The sequence below is a fragment of the Camelus ferus genome, chromosome 4 (assembly GCF_009834535.1).
Source record: "Camelus ferus isolate YT-003-E chromosome 4, BCGSAC_Cfer_1.0, whole genome shotgun sequence".
Taxonomy (NCBI): Eukaryota; Metazoa; Chordata; class Mammalia; order Artiodactyla; family Camelidae; genus Camelus; species Camelus ferus.
The window spans coordinates 40,588,344-40,603,012 of NC_045699.1; the positions used below are offsets into that span (position 1 = coordinate 40,588,344).

General features: G+C 41.3%; 1 protein-coding gene across 3 annotated transcripts in view; it reads right to left on the bottom strand.

The window, feature by feature from the left end:
* Window positions 1-14,669, bottom strand: part of GNAQ (G protein subunit alpha q) — a 261,133-nt gene that overhangs the window by 168,360 nt on the left and 78,104 nt on the right. The window contains exon 1 of one of the 3 annotated variants that reach the window (XM_032477888.1): window positions 14,418-14,496. The exons of the other annotated variants lie outside the window; for them this stretch is intronic. The gene's annotated coding sequence lies outside the window, so the exon portion shown is untranslated. Of the gene's footprint in view, window positions 1-14,417; window positions 14,497-14,669 lie in introns of those variants that run through there. 3 annotated transcript variants of the gene reach the window in all.

A 14,669-nucleotide genomic window follows, 5' to 3' on the forward strand; every position in this document is an offset into this window, starting at 1 on the left:
TAATGAACTAATTTATTTATTTAAACAGAGGTACTGGGGACTGAACCCAGAACCTTGTGCAAGGTAAGTATGCACACTGCCACTGAGCTCTTACCCATCCTCATAAAGAAACTGGCTTACTTGTTGTTGTTGTTTTGTTTTGAGGAGAGGCTAGGTTTATGTGTATTTTTTTAATGGAGGTACTGGGGATTGAACCCAGGACTCATGCATACTAGCCACACACCGTACCACTGAGCTATACCCTCCCCGACTAACTCTCTTGTAACACTCTTCTGAAAGCTAATCATGATGATAAAGCCCTAACCAGAATCCAGGGCTGCTCTCTCCCAAAAGTACTAATGAATCTAGAACTTGTGCCCCAGACCAGGCACCCATGAGCCACCCTGTGCCCCGCCCCGCCAGCACAGTATTTTTATATCTTTAGGACTGATCTCCAATACTGGCAGGAAACAGTGGTCTCTACAACCTGAATAACCTCTCTCTTGTAAAGGAAACCAAAAGAAATTTGTGTTCAACCCTTTATACTTTGCTGCTTTGAAACACACTTTTATTTTATCTTCTCACAACTCTACAAGGTAGATGTCTTTTTCCCCATGTCATGGAAAAGGGGCCTTGGAGAGGTGAGGCGTCAGAGCTGAGACAGCATGGCTGGTAACCAGCAGCACGAGGGCTCGAGCCCAGCTTGGGTTGGGCACTACTTTCACGGTCACAGCTGCCCAAAGCCAGGGTAATTAACTTCTACTGCCCACAGTCCAAAAATGTCTCAACCTGGCTTTGACCACATTCAACTTTCATCCATTTAACCTAATCCTGAATTTCCAAACACTACTTCAATTAGTAGGGACCCATTCTGAAGCTGGGCGCCACCTTCCAAGACTGCCCTCCCTTCCCAGCTAAATTTCACTCATGAATTTAATGCTCACACTTTGATGCCACTGTATAAATGCAGCAAATTTAAAGGGAAGGCACTGTATAAATGCAGCAAATTTTCTCTCACGTAAGAGAAAACCTGGGTAATGCAAATGCTACAGGTACAATGATAACAGTAGTCAATTTAAGTGTTATTCTGCACTACAGACTGAAACATCAACCAAGCTTAAAAAAAAAAAAAAAGCTCTTTCCTTTGTTTCTTGGCAAGAGTTCTATCACGGAGACAAACGAACTACCCCTAACAATATGTAAGCCAAATTTCATGTCCTTCTCCTATTTTTATAAACTTGTACAATATCTCAGGGTTTGAAATGGGCATTTGAACAATCTACTCAGGATTAGAAGGGGAAAAAAGTGTTATAATTAAAAAAAACCCCAACTGTTCCAAATTATATAAAATGATGTCCTTTCCTAAGGCCACATGGAAAGCATAATGAGAGACTTCACAGTTCTTGATCTCTGAATGAAAGAAAGCAGACTTTTCTACTAGCAGGTTGCTCTGTCGAATCCAGTGATGGCTAATCTCTTGTCACAGCAGAGTATAAATAACTCTTGACCTACCTAGAGAAATACAAGTCTACATTTTCCAAAGCCCCTGATAAAATAAAATCTGGCCAGGAGCCCCTACACTGAATGCTGGAGGTGGGGGTATCGGGGGAGGCTTTCTTCTTTGCTAATTTGAATCTATCTCCAATCAAATTATTTAATAACAAACATATCAACACACACAAGGATGTGAGTCCCACACAACTCCTGCTTTTCTTCTTCATTCATTTCTATAAATATGGCTGAAAAGACTTTCCCAGAAAAATTACTTATACCTTTGGTCAAGTACTACGTATGCCCTTTCTTACCCCATCAAAACACCCAGAAGTGAGACAATTTAAGAATCATGCTATTTAAAAAGGCCACTTCATCCAGCACACGTAATTGGTTTGGAGAATACTTTTTTCCTCCCCTATCCCCTGGCTCAGGAAAAGGCATGGAGTGCAACCCCCAGTTCTCTCCACATGTCCTTCCATCAGAACAAACATCAAATGGGAATTTAACATCCCACTGTGAGTGCATCACTTTGTAAGCTGTCAGACAACAGCATACTGGACATACACACTCTCACACGCATGCAACCCAGTGCTTTAGGCTGTGCCAAGACCTTTTCAACACAGGAGGACTTCCCCACACAGCTTCTGCCACAAATCATATTTACGCTAAGCACCTACACCTTTACGCTGATGACTCTGCCCATTTGTAAGGTGTAATCTGTAAACAGTTCTGTCTGGTTAATCTTTAAAAGAAGGACAGTTTTTCTTATCCCACACCCTATCTGACAGTTTTAAATCCAATAATACGCTACCTTCTTAACGGCAATGAATTGTCATTCATTGCTGAAAGCAATCATGGACTCAATGGTTCCTTCTCTCACACTTAAGTTGGCTTCCTGGGCTACACTTTCATCCAAAGAGCCGTGAAGCACAACCCACATACACGCACAACTGCTCAGTGTCCTAAAAATGTCAGTTACAACCGTCACTGCTCTGAAGAACGTGATCTGCCCCATTTCGATACCAGGCCCCTGGAAAACCATCACTGAACACTCCCTTATCACGAACTTCAAGGCTCCTCATGCTTCATTCTCTTTATTCTGAAAGTCAGCAAATACACCTTTCTCAGGGCCTCTTATGGCTCAGGGAGACCCACACTACTGCCACTTTTTTTAGGCTCCCAGGAAAGAGAAGAAATGCCAAAACAGAGTTATAAAAACTGTGGTATTTAAAGTTGTACAATGAATATATTCGTTTTATCCTTCCAGGGCCTTTCTTTCATGACTGTATTTGGAGATATTGTCAAACCATCAGAAGTCTACATCTGAAGCCTTTAATTAACGTGAAAGCTCACGCCAAATGCCCCTGCCCTGCCCTCTTGATTGGCCAGCACCCAGATAAAGAGCAGAACAAACCCAAGTCTCATGGAGCTCAATTATAATGCGAGTATCTGTACTTAAGGTCCACTGGTTTAGGCCAAGACTCTAAAATACGGAATCTCAGCCCCACCAGAGCTGAACTTGGGCTATTTCCACATAAACTTGGGTAAAGCAGAACAAGAAATTTCAAGGAGGAATTTTCTGTCCACAAGTATATCATCAACCCACACCTGCAAAGATTAAATAGCACTGAGACAAAAGCGATTTAATAACACTGAGTCAAATTGCAGTCCATGTGTTGTCCACAACCCAGTTATATACTTTAAAGTACACATACACTGCCTCCTGCCCATTTTCCTCCACTTAAATTGGAAGCCTGCATTTTTGAAACTGAGTAGCTCTAATACCAAAGTCACCATAACTTCCTCTCTTGGGCTGTCCTGTGAGGGCAAAGGTTGGGAGTACTTAACCCCTTATTCCCAGCAAGGTCAACGAAGGTACTGAGTAGTTTGTAAAATGTAGCATGGAAATTAAATGAATTTAATACCACCAACTGTAAGTGGAAACTTGAATAGACCAGTAAATTAGCAGTAACCAGGACTATTAATAATAACTCACCCAGCTAGTTTGTTTCTGAAGGAAGGACAGGCAAAATGCACTGAAGATGCAATTTATTGAAAATGCTGGGGAGAGGGAGGTCATTCGGTCCGGGGCTTCTCAAAGTAGTAAAACCCTCCTGGGAAAGGTTACTCGTAGGTACAGAAGACTTTTCTTAGAACGTACATTTTATAATAGTGTGTCCATGGTAAACATCCATGTATTTAAAACAAACATGAGGTGACTGCACAATCTTCTAAATATACCAAAAATCATTAAAATGGTTAATTTCATGGTATATGAATTGACAGTTCAATTTTTCAAAAATTTAAACTAAGTATCAGTATATTTCGGAGACGAACAGGAAGCTTACATGAGTTTTTATACTAAAACCTTTTCAAGGTTGCTCTGAGCCCACCTGCCCCACCTCCCCACCACCCCTAATCCTTCGCTCCCCTAGGAGAGCTTCTTTGCACTCTTCTGCCTCTGGCAAGCCCTGAACTCACTCATTTTACAAAGGAGAGAAGGAAAGTGACTTGCTCAAGGATCTGCTGGTTGAGAACGACTGTGGAGGAAGGTGGACTACCATCTACAAGGTCTCCCATCTGCTCAGGGCTCCTGATCTCATGTCCTCATAAACTTTCCTTTTATAGAACACTTCTCCACTTTAAAAAGTTATAAATATGTACTATATAAAATTCAGAAAAACAGAAGTTTTCAAAATTGCTATAATTAGAACATTTTGGTCTATTTCTTTTCAGACTCCTTTTCTAGGCAAATGTACTTTTTCTGTTCTTGTTCTAAACTAAAAATGGAATAATACTGTGTATTGTTATTTTTCACTTAACATAACGTGATAATCATCCCAAGATACTAATTATTCTTCAGAAACAGTTAACGCTTGTCTGAAAGGCCATCATACGAATGTGTGATAATCTAACAATCCCCCTGTCATAACACAGTTTGAGTACTTCTAACATTTCCCTTTTATAAATGATGTCGTGATAAAGACCACTAAAGGAAAACACAGACGTGCAATTAGGTGTAAGAGCTGTAAAAGCTCTGGCCATCATCCTATAGCTGTACCAGTCGACACACCCATCAGACCCTTCTTTACCCGACTTTCGTTTTTGGTTTTTTTTTTTTTTTTTTTTTTTGCAACACTACTGTGATATAGTGCTTTATAGTAAGAAATACATATTGGGTCTTCATCCCAGTTTTGGGCACAGAGCTCCTAAAACCCTTGGAATTTCCTAGGCCATGAGAGCATCAGAGGTATCTTTTGTTACGTGAATGAGGTGACTTTTGGAAAGTGCCCACGGTAGGGGGCTGGTTGCCACGGGCACCAACCAGGAGTAGAGGAGTGGAACTTTCAGTCTCACCCCTTGACCTGTGAGGAAGGGAGGGCACTGGATATTAAGTGCAGTCACCAATGGCCAATGGTTTAATCACTCACAGCTATAAGATGAAGCCTCCATAAAACCCAAGAGGACAGTGTTCGCACAGCTTCCAGGTTGGTGAACACGTGGAGATTTGGGGAGAGAGGCTCGCTCTGGAGAGGGCTGGAAGCCCCGCATCCCTTCCCACTCAGCCTTGCCCTATGCATTTTTTCTGTCTAACTGTTCCAGAGTTATATCCTTTTCTAACGAACCTGTAATCTAGTAAGTAAAATGTTTCCCTGAGTTCTGTGAGCTGCTCAAGCAAATTAATCCAACCCAAGAAGGGAGTCGTGAAAACACCTGATTCATGGCCCTACGGTCAGAAGCACAGGGGACAACCTGCAATTGGCATCTGAAGTGAAGAGCCGGTTTGCAGGACTGAGCCTCCAGCCTGCGGGACCTGACCCTATCTCCAGAGGAACAGATCCTGATCTCTGCCACTTCAGAAATCGACTGCTATCCCTGGGATCTATGCCGCATATGCTGTCTATCCTGGTTCCTCTTTGCAGCTCTGGGACTTTGGGGAAGTGGCCTGGCCTCTTAAAGCCTGTTTTCTCATCTGCAAACACCACCACCTACTGCTCTGCTGAGTGTTCAATGAGTTAATCCAAGTAAAGCACAGTGTCTGATACACAGTAAGGACTTCATAAATACTGGCTATAATTTACAGTCCAAAATCAAGCGGGGAAAATGAGAGAGTAATCCGCGGGAGAGGCAAAAATTAAGTAATCAAGACAGCAGTTTAATGCAGTATTTTTAAAAATCAAAATTAATGCCACCCAAATCCACGGTGAACAAAATATCACAACTGTAAATAAAGACACTTTATGCATCACAACACACAGCGCTTTGCTGTGCCACATCGGTATCTTGAGAAGCTGCCTTGAATTCTGTCTCCAAGGCGAGTACCTCACTCACCTTATCCGAGTCTCAGCCCTGATTCTAACTCTTCATTCTCCAAAATAACCGAGATAATCATCTGCAGCATCTCAATATTTAAAGCAATAGTGTTTGGAGATGTTTAGCTTGAATTCTTTATTCATAATTTTATTGGGTGTATGCTTGAGAGCATCAGGATACAAGACACACGATTCTTGCTTTCACAAAGGGAACATGCAAGTAGGAGTGGCAGATGACATACAGAAGAAAAATGAGTAAGAAAACTCCAACGGAGATGGGGGCTATGCACTGAAGAATTAAAGAAAAATCAAATACGGAGTGACTTAAGAGCTACTTTAATTTGGGAGACCGGGGACAGCCTTTCTAAGAAGGTGCATTTATGGTGATATCTGAATATTCAAGGTCTAGCCCCCCCAAAAATTAGAACAGCAAAAAGAAAAGAAATGAAATGCATTCCAGGCAGTAAACCAGCCGACACAGAGGTCATGGTGGGAACGGGCTGGGCTGCTATGCTGGAGGCACAAAAGGGCCAGCGTGGCCGAGATGAAGCCAGTGCTGGGGAGAGAGGTAGGAGAGGATGTGCGAGCATCAACCACCAGGGCGGGGCTAAGTCACACAGGGGGCTGTAGCTCAGGGGACAAGCGTGGATTTTATTTATTCTAAGTCCACTAGACCACTCTGAATTTAACCAAGAATTTTAACCAAGGGAGCGATATGATTTGACTTATCCTAAGTAAAGGATGAATTGTAAGAACAAGCGAGTAGGGTATTTCAGTAATCCAACCAAGAGATACTGGTAGTTTGGGCCAGGATGGCAGCAGCAGACGTGACGGAGAAAAGTGGGACGAGTCAGGATCCAGTCTGGAGTTGGATGAAAAGAGAAGGGGGAGGAGAGGAAGCAGGGATGACGCCTAGATCTCTGGCCTGAGTAACTGGAGGGATGGACATCCTAGATTCTTAGAGAAGCTCGACGAGGGAAAGATCTGGGAAGAGAGAGGCACGTTCAGTTTGAAATGTTTATTCACTCCAACAAGAACCGCTTTTTGTACACTGACAAGGGCCACCGCAGTGATATGGAGGACACACGTGAGACAGAAGATTCGGTCTGTGTCCTACATTCTCTGGGCCTTCAACAAAGGCAAGGACACAGCCATGACCGAGGTCTTTATGCTCATGGATGAGTCAGAGCAGACTGCAGAACTGGGGCTATTATTTCATTTGCTATGAGATAAGCCTCCTTATGTAAAAAATATGAAAATTTTTAGCATCTAAATTACACAAGCACATACATACATCTGTTTGTTTAAACTGGTAAGGTGGCCACACCACCACATACACACTTCTTTAGAGGAAACAGGGAAATGTTCAATGAACGTTACTTGGGAAGCATGAAGATACCATAAAAATACCAAGTCATCATAATAACAACACTTTAAGAAGTAGGACCCTTCAGAATAAATATCCATCTTTAACACTGATTATTTCAGATTAAAAACCGTGAATGCGTAAGTGGTCCAGATTTCAGGTCACACATACCATAAACTGCACACATTAAAAATGCACTGGTTGGAAAAGGACGAGATGCACTTTGGAAAGGACTCTGAAGGCCTCATCAAACCAGTAAATACTTCCTCAGGGAAGAACGACTCATGTGGGCTCCTTCAAGGAAAGCCACAAATTAAACCTGTAGTCGAGGCAAAGGCCCAGGACGAATCTGAAATGCCAGTTTTCATTTCATTTCATATTTGTCAGGACATGATCTACAGGCAGATGTGTGGAAAGAGCCAAAGCTGGAGGCCCTCTAAGGCTGGCCCCACCAGCAACAGCCTCCCTCCCTGCTCACTTGGCCTCTGAGTGCTGAGGACGAGGGAACCAGCCTGGAAGACCTCAAGCACTCTCTCCAGCTTTGGGATTTTATGATTATTTTCCTTCTTTGTACGTAGCACAGCATTAAAAATTGTTCATTGTATTTCCTGCAAGGCAGAGAAAAAACCTAACCTGTTATTTTTACTACGTATTCAAATACTAATTCAAATGAGTTAACTAAAAAACTATAGTAGTCTCCTTTCAAGGTTAATGTGTCAAAAAAATTTTTTTTCTTTTACTCATGTGATTCTTCACTTTGAGCCTCTAAAAATAATTATCTTTTGAGGTAAGGGAATTAAGGTGCTGGAGGGAGTGAGCAAGCACTGCTCCCATTAAGAGAAGCAATGATCTGGGCTGTCTCACGGATACACGGGTACCCAGGTTGCGTGCTTTTTGAGTTAGTATCACTTCAGTCTTTCAACTAATGTCACTAGGAATACCAGCAAGGACTTCTACCTGCTCCAAGTCTGCCCAGTAAGCATAAAACTAGGAAAGGATCTTGAAGAGAGGCTGTATTGTGGAAAACAAGAGTCAGTGAATCTGCTCGCTCCTGGGGAGAGCAGGCATCCTAGTCTACTGCTTGTGTAGCACCTGAGAGTTAATGAAAATGAAAACTAAACTTAAAGCAGTGTTTCCTTTTCTTAAAGAAAGAGAATGAACACAATTTAAAAGCACACATATAAGCAAGCAAATCTGTGCTCTGTTCACATTTTTAAAGTTCTCTCTTGGGGGAACATGTTGGTGTTGATGAAAAAGCACAGCACCTGCTAGGGGCGTCAGGATCAGCACGAGCACCACCCAGCCAAAGACTCCCGAAACTAATCATTTCCAAGTGGCTAATTTGGAAGGACTCAAAATCCACACCATGGAGAGATGCATTAGGTAATCATTTGGGTTCTCAGTTCCCCTAGAAGCATAAAACAAAAATAACTTTTTTGAGATTCAGCTTTAAAAAAAAAACACAAGCTAGCACATTTACCAATGAGAGGGAGGAAATGGCCCTTTTGTTTTCAATGCTCAGGGAACTCTGAAGGCAGGGACATGAAATGCCCTGATCTTTTAGGTCTGAATTACTCCAGAGCAATCCAACGATACATCTTGGACATTCACATGTGATATCCAAAGAGAGAGGGGCAACATCTGGCACCACCAACTGATGTCAAGATAATTTCCCCAGCCCATTAAAGAGCTGCCCTATGATTTGTTTCATTAATTTAAAACCTGTCCTCAAATTTATTTTGCCTGATGGCCACATGTTTTTCCAGTGTTCAAGCCCGTGACAGTAACAGACATGCAACAGGATGGTAATGGAACAGGGCTCTCCCTTCTGCTTTTTTCCCCTCTAGATTTTCAGATACAGCAATGGTCAACCTGAGTCTCATACAAGAAATGCCATTCTCCTTACTCTTAAGTAAGCTGCATGTGGAAATATGCCTTTTCCTGAAAAGAGAATATGACACACTCTTTGCTCAGAGGGCCCACATCTAGAAATGTTTAAACCAGTGGGCAGGAAAAGAGAAAGGGCAGACTTACAAGCAGATCTGCTCCTTGAGGAAGTGAGAGTAGAGAAACGCACACTGGTGCATTTTATCAGTGTTAGTAAGGCCTGCACGTATGATGACTTCCTACCATCTGACTGATAAAAGAGGAAGTGAAACTAATTACCCTCTTAATTCAAACTGAATCTCTCCTCTTGCTACACAATCCATGGAATTGTTCCAAGAAACAAGAATTAGAGTTAAAGGGAAGGAGACTCGTAATCCAAGATAACATACGGCTCTTGGTTTTAGGCCTCATGACCCAACAAATGTTGTCCAAATTGTATCAGCACACACTCACATGTGATTTCTTATAAACTGACCTGATAATACATTAATATGACATTTGGGGCTCTGTAGTAACAGTCGTTTGAGTAAAAATGAAACCACCAGGAATCATTATATGTGCAGCCTTTTCCTTTACTCTGAAATATTTCATCACAGAAAAAAACCCAGAAAAGTTATTAAGACATCTAACAGACAGGGCTTGCTTACTCGAACCAATAAAGAAGTTGGCAGAAATGCAATCAATTGAATACAAAATATTAAAACAAAGTTTTAAAAAAGGAAATACTGAATCACTAGGCCTTGCTAAGTGGAGTGATAGTTCCAGAGACTTGTAAAACCACACACATAAAAACATACATGTGTACACACCACACAGACACACACACACACACAGAGCTGGGGAAGGGTTTCAAAATCCAAGTGCTTTAGCCAAATGCTGACACTACCGTCACTGCTTATCTTGTCTACCCACAGCTTTCTCAAGTATACTCACCAGTGATTATTTTAAGTCTACTAATATGTTGCATATTAAATGAAATGACTATTACAATGGTCTAGACATTCCACACACAAAAGTTAAGAATATAGGTGGGGAAATGTCCCCCAATCACACATTCTTAATCAGCACTGCTAAGGTGATCAAGTCACTGCTCACTGTTTATATTGTATTGTAACAGGTGCCACTGGAACCTTATAAAGTATGGGTGATACATTCTTAACAACAACTTTATTGAGACATAACTCATCTACCCTGCAACCCACCCAGTTACAGTGTGCAAGTCAACAGTCCTTAGCACATTCAGCAGCGGCATATCCACTCCAAAACATCTTCATCCTGGGTAATGAAACTTTAGTGAGCTGCCAGGTATCTAACTGGCCAAAACTTCAGACTACTTACTAGAAAAGCTCGCTGCTAAATGCACTCCCTCTCCTTTTAAAATGTATGTTTATATTTGGGCTTTGTTGTAGTTTCTTTGTTCTTTTCCCACTTAATACAAGCTAAAGAGTCTGGATTTAACAGCCTATGAGGAATCACTGAAAATATCTGAGTAGCTGTGACCTCCATCACAGGACTCCTTTAATCCATGAAGAAGACAGGGGGACGGGGTGATGGGTAGTTCAGATTTAACAGGGGAGAAACCAGACAAAGAAATGGGATGAAAGAAAGCTACCACAAAGGTCCAGGCAGGAGGTCTGAGCCTGAATTTGTGTGGCGAAAATGGACAAGAAGGAAGGATTTGAACAACAGTGACAAGGCAGGACAGACTGCTATGGCTCTGGTGTGTGGCAGAGAGGGAGAAAAAGGAGCCACAGAGGACAAGGTGGCTCATATAGGGAGACAGGGGAAATGGGGGTGGGGACGGACCTTTAGCACAAGTTTGGGGTCCAAAAGGAAAAACTCACTTCAGGGTGAAGCTGATGGACCACCTACAGATGTGTTATGTTGGCAAGTGCATATCCAGGGTGTGGTAGTGAAGTCTAGTTCCAGAAAGCCTGCTGCTGGGCCCGCGGAAGGGAAATGATGCTTCGTGTGCAGAGCTGAATGTTCAGGACAGGGATAAAAGCATCTCCTATACCGGCTGACTGCTGAAAGCTTCTGCTGGTGTGGAAAGAGCAGCGGAAACCAGGAAGATGGGACTGGGATGGTCTCTGTCCAAGCACATGGCTACAGGAAGAAGTAAAGGCAGCGCCGAGGAGGGCTGGGTGTGAGGTCCTGCCCAGGCTCCAGCGGGAGCGCAGGGCCAGAAATCAAATCGAGCCTATCAGGCCGTACATGGCCACACCCTTCTCACTGTTACTCCGGTATCAGGTACATCCCCCGATGCACCACAAGGATGAGGGGTGAGGAAGGTTCTAGAACTGCTGAATAAGTAGCACACATTTAAGGCCGTTTATGGCAAGGGCCACTGCATGCCACCTCAGAAGTCCCACCGGCCAGAAGTAAATTTCCAAACCCTACTGATGCATGTTCAGTCTGATTAGAAACTTGTGATCCTGCATCACAGAGAACTGCACATGTTTCTTCAAGCCTCCCCAGGAGTATTTCAGTCACCTTATTAATTAAAAGGTCATTTCCTTTTACTGAAGTGAACTAAAAACTGAAAGAGTACATTTGAGGTGGCAAATTACCGTTCATTGTAAGGTCTTATCAATTTTACCACCTTGGGACAGTATAAAGCATAAGTCATTCCAAAATATTACAGCCCCTTTTCCTCTCTCAACTCACCCCCAGAAATCAATCCTCTAAACTGCGGAGGGAAAGCAAAAAAGGAAACATCTTAAGTCCAAACCACACATCATCAGCCGTCACAATCAGCCAGGGTGGGGTGGGGAACGGTGACTGTGGGACTTTCAATTTCAACCTAATTTTAAAGTGAAAAATTATTCCGTCCAACTCAAATTAGTAAATCTTAAGAATCAAATATATAATGCCATAAAGGAGATATTTTATAATCATAATACGCTGGGTATTTTGAAACATGGCCATTGAATTCTTTTGCATATTAAGAATACAAGACCATGGGACAAAACTAACTACATTTTTTTTTTTTACCAAATCAAAGGAATTATTCTGATTGAATTACCCGAATTTTATGTACTCACTGATGACCTGATACTTAAAGATTAGGGTGAACCAACAGGTCACCTTTCGAGAGTGAAAGGGCTGCTGTGGGACAAGTGGGGCTAAGCTGCAATGGTCCCAGGCAAACTGAGACACGTGGGCGTCCCGTTAAAGCTATTCAGGAATGGAAGAGAGTCGTAACACAGCATTAAAATAGCTGTGGAGACGCTTTAAGGGTGAAGAATATAGGACGTGGAATAAAAATGAGTATCAAGGCTGGCACACGGTCCTAATATCCCTTAGGGTGCCTATTACAGAGTCAAGAGCTAGAGAGGTTACCCTCCAGAAGTGACATTTATCTCGCAGACTCTAGGCTGGGACCTTCAGCGTCTTAACATGAGAGAGGAAGTCACAAGAGCGGCTCGCATCAGAGAGCCTGTGCTCTTTTTTAGGTAATGCCTTATTATGTGATCATAAAAGAAAATGAGAAGACTAGACTCCATGCTGGATGACTGATCAGGTCGTTTTATGAACTCATAATACTTTATAAAAGTATTAGTAATAAAATGGTCCCACAGAAATGGGAGACCTCATAAACTTACCTCTGTAAGTTTTGCAAGCTCATGCTGTGGAAATCCTACAAAGGGTCTGAACTCCCAAAGCACATGGTGAACTGAAAATACGATCTAATGCATTGGGACAAAATATGTGCAAAACTGCAAAGAGTTCATAGTAAATGGCATAAAAAGCATCTGCAAATCATACTTAAAAGGAAGAAAAATCTCCCAAAAAAGAGAAATTAGGAAAAAAACTTCAATCAATTAAAAAGTAATTTAGCCTCACCTAGTGTTAAAAGAATTACAAATTCAAGTGACAACAATGTAATTTTCACTTGTTTTTAAATGATTATATTGAAGACTCAGAAATCTACGGGAAAACTGGCATTCCTCACTTCTAGAGGAAACAAAAATAGCTACAACTTTTCAGGGAAATTCAGCAATAGCTGTCATGTGTTACAGTATTGCATGTATCTTGTTCTGATGACACCATTCTTACAGAGTTTTCCCAAGGAAATAATTATGAATTCTGCAAAACTTAGCTATATAGAATATGAATCCTATAATCAATTGAAAACATCAAAAAAATTACAATCTAAACATTCAACAATAGGGGATGGGTAAAATAAATGATGTGAGATGATGCAGCCATGAAAAATAGTATTTTATTACATTTAATTAAGTATGATAATGTTCATGATAAATGAACGTAGAAATGGAAAAAGTGAATTACAAATCTATATATTAACATCATACCAGTTCTTGAAAATGTAATTACACATAACCAGAAACGTATACACGCACGCACACACACGCACACACACAAATCTACACGCAGAAAAAGGCAGGGCAGAAAGAGTTACAATAAAGTGTTAAAAGTGATTAGTGGTATGGTGGAATGAGTAACTTTTTTTTAGTAACAAATCTCAATTTAACACACTGAACAAGTATCACTTTGTAAAAGGGAAAAAGAATCGTTAAAAGAAACTGAAAAACATATATTCTACCCCTTCACAGAGGACTTTACGTTACAGATGTTACAGAATGGGTAAAAGGGCTGAAAGAGCACTGGTCTTTTGGTCAGAAGTGAAAAATGAGGTGGTTCAGAGCCCTCTTTGGGCTTCTCCAAGACCCAGTCTTGTGAGGACAATAATGAGATAAAACACACAAGAAAATCTCAACAGGTGGTCAAGTATTATGTAAAGAAACGATTTTACTAGATGGCCTGCCATTGGCAGAAGACGTACTTTGGGCTGAGCTGTTTCCTTATTAACTGTGCAGTGATCCATCACTCTACTTTATGAGTCTCATGGTGCATTTGCAAATGGTTTATGACAGTATAAAGTGAATTGGCATGCCAGGTTCGAACCATAACCCTCACTTCATTAGCCCCTGTTTTAATCAAAGGAAGAAAAAAAAAAATAGAACAGTTCCAATAGGTTTCCCAAGAAACTTCACTAAAAAATAGGAAATGAATCAATCCCCACCAAACATATCTGTAGTGGTCCTTGTTCTCAGGACCCTGAACACAGTAGGGGTTCCAAGAGAAAAGGGTGATCAATATTTACTTTTACAAAGAAAAAAATTCATGCATACAACATTTTCAAAAGTAAACAAACACTGGAATTTACCAAAATGTTACCACGAGCTGCGTTTGGGTCATGAGACTACAGGTGATGTTATTTTTTTCTATTTTATAAATTTCAAATGATTACTTATTAAAGTTTAAGCACTCTTTGCAAATCCCAGCAATCTACTGCCCTTGGACCCAATCACTAATCAGCTGTCAGATGACTGTGAACAAGTCAATTTACCTACCTGGGTTTCAGGTTCTTCAAGTTTATCTAGGAAAGAGCTGGAACACGTGATTGCAGACTGAAGCCCTTTAAAGTATCTAGTACAACAGCAGACAATGCTTTGAGTGATGCCTTTTTAGGATAGGACCAGTACCTATGAATATAACATTTATTATTATTCATTATTATTATTTGTTGTGGTTCTACTAGTTCCAAGTTAGCACATAACGCTAGTAACCTCAGATGGCAGGTGTCTGCACTGTAGAATCCATTT